The following is a 2,820-nucleotide window of genomic DNA, read 5'->3' on the forward strand; positions in this document are numbered from 1 at the left end:
CTACTATGAAACCTCTATACAGAGGTTTCATGAAACTTGGCAAAGCATGGGGTAGAAAGAATATTACTACATCTCTCAACTCTCACCACTTCCAGGTTGAATGTGGGAGCTGAGATCAGACTCAGGCCTGGTGCTTCTTCAGTCAGCCTTCTCATGAAGTCATCTCATGAAGTGCTTCTGGTGCTTCTCATGAAGTCATCTCCCAGACACCTTATCAAAATTGCTGTGGAAAAGTCATTAATTTCCAACATTGATCACTAATATTTATTTGCACAACATTTTCTTGTGAAAAAATTTCACATTTTTTGATAATTTTCAAGTTCTTAAAAATTCTATATCAGTACTATATTTACCTCATTTTCACACCCTTTTCTTCCCTCCAACTCCTCCTCCCTACATTCTCCTCTCAGTTTCTTGGCCCTCTTCTTTGGGCCATAGACATTAGAGGAGAACCTACTACGGCAACTTTCCTAAACCAAAGGAATTTCTTGTTATATTCTAAATTCCTATTTTTATTCACAGATTACTGGAGTTTTTCACTGCACTGTAAAGAAGCTTCTTTTGCAATGGAGACTATTATATAGAACCTCAACTGATCAAAATGCAGAGAATAAACAACTGCATAGTGTCTAGTTTCAAATCAGACCCCTGCATTCCAGTTTGATTTTTAAAGATCTTTTTTTCAGTCTCATGAATTCCACGAAGTAATTGGGAAACCAAGATGCTTAGTTGATTCTTATTGACAACCAGAGAAGAAAGGCTGGGGTCTTCCCACAGAAGGAAAGAGAATCAAGTCTCAGGGCTCATTAGAAAAAAAGAGATGATATCAAAATGCTGATGGTATAGTTTTGCCTGGGTCAACAACATGGTTTCTTGGTTTCTTTCTCATGTTAGAAGCACTGAGGCAATGAAGGGAGGAGGAAATATTATGGAGATCACCGAATTCATCCTCCTGGGATTCTCAGATTTCCCCAGAATTACAGCACTGCTCTTCATCATATTCCTGCTCATCTACATCACAGCTCTGACCTGGAACCTGTGCCTCATTGTTTTAATAAGGATGGATTCCCACCTCCATACCCCCATGTACTTCTTCCTCAGTAATCTGTCCTTCATAGACCTCTGCTATGTCACCTCAACAGTCCCTAAACTGCTCTTCAGTTTCTTCCAGGAAGAGCAAACTATCAGTTTTGTAGTCTGTGTAGTCCAGTACTTCTTCTTTTCAGTGCTGTCCCTGAGTGAATGCTGCCTCATAATAACCATGACCTATGACAGGTATGAAGCTATTTGTAACCCTCTGTTCTATTCATCCATCATGTCACCCACTATCTGTGTTCAGCTGGTGGTGGGATCATACATGGGCGGACTCACAGATTCTTTATCACAGATTTGTCCCTTGCTGAAGCTCCACTTCTGTGGACCTAATGTCATCAGGCACTTCTTTTGTGATGTAACCCAGTTCATACATCTATCCTGCACTAATGCTTTCTTTGCATAAGTCCTGTTTGTTATATTGGCAACAGTCTTTGGGAAAATGAATGCCTTAGTTATTGTGATATCCTATGTCTATATCATCTCATCCATCATGAAGATCATATCCACTAAAGGCCGGTCCAAGGCATTCAACACCTGTGCTTCTCACCTGACAGCTGTTTCTCTCTTCTATGTTTCTGGTGTCTTTGTATATTTGTGTTCTAGCTCAGGGGATTCCTCCAGTTTTGACATATTTGCCTCCATGTCCTAAACTGTGGTGATTCCCATGTTGAACCCCTTGATTTAGACTGAAGAACAAGGAAATCAAAGATGCCATGAAGAGGTTGCAGAAGAAGACAGGCACCTGCCAAAGTTTCAGATTCTGATATTTTTGACATTTGTATCCTAGGAAAATCACCATTATCTACATTAAACTGCACTTGAATGGAACACTTCAAAATTCACAAGAACTCAGCAGAAGAAATCTTACATTCAAATACTCAGTACTCCAATATACGTCAGTAGCCAATATGTTCATAAACACTTTCTGTTTCCCCCACAAAGATATAGCTTTAAATAGATGACAAAATCTACTAAGAGCTTATAGAAGGACATTTCCACAACAACACAGAGATCCAACTTTGGGTTACTTTAGATGCACCCAGGAAGTGATGATGAGACATAGCTGATAATATTTGAGAGTAGAGTTCTTATGCCTTGTTGGATGTGTGAGGTCCCTGGGACTGCTGTGTTCTGAAAACTGACTACATGGGCTGCTATTTATAACTTTTTTCCATAGGTACTGATTGGTGTTGTCATTAAAGCACAGTTTTAAAGAAGAAAGCTCCATGTAGTAATTACTTTCTGCTGCTGTAATAAAGCAAAATGAGCCAGGCAACATATAGAAGGAAGGGCTTATTTGGCCTATGGTTCCAGGCAGATAAGAGTCCATCATGACAGAGAGGCATTGCTGCAAGGGGCAGTTGGAGCCAAAAGCTAAGTGCTCACAACATCTTCAAGCAGACACAGGAGTTAATGAGAGACAAGTGGAAATGAGGCAAAGCTAAGACATATTTCCAGTGATATATTTTTTCCAGCTTGGCCACACTTCCTAACCCTTCCCAAATGGACATGTCAATTGGGGACAAAGTGTTCAAATACTTGGAACCTCTGTAACATTCTCATTTAAATCAATGTAAATTGAAAATACCATTATTTTTCATACTTGCTCCTGAAGATTTGGTACTATGGTACATTACCAACTGTAAGCTTAGCTAAACGAAACAGGTCAGTGTATGAGACTGAAAAATGTTTTTAGCTAAGTGTCAGCAATTCTGCATGGACCAA

The 2,820-nt window shown here is 39.6% G+C and overlaps 1 pseudogene; it reads left to right on the forward strand.

Moving 5' to 3' along the window:
* The first annotated feature begins 907 nt into the window (after nucleotides 1–907).
* LOC103733378 lies at nucleotides 908–1,859 on the forward strand (annotated as a pseudogene).
* Nucleotides 1,860–2,820: the final 961 nt, after the last annotated feature.

The sequence above is a fragment of the Nannospalax galili genome, unplaced genomic scaffold (assembly GCF_000622305.1).
Source record: "Nannospalax galili isolate Female #2095 unplaced genomic scaffold, S.galili_v1.0 scaffold936, whole genome shotgun sequence".
Lineage (NCBI taxonomy): Eukaryota > Metazoa > Chordata > Mammalia > Rodentia > Spalacidae > Nannospalax > Nannospalax galili.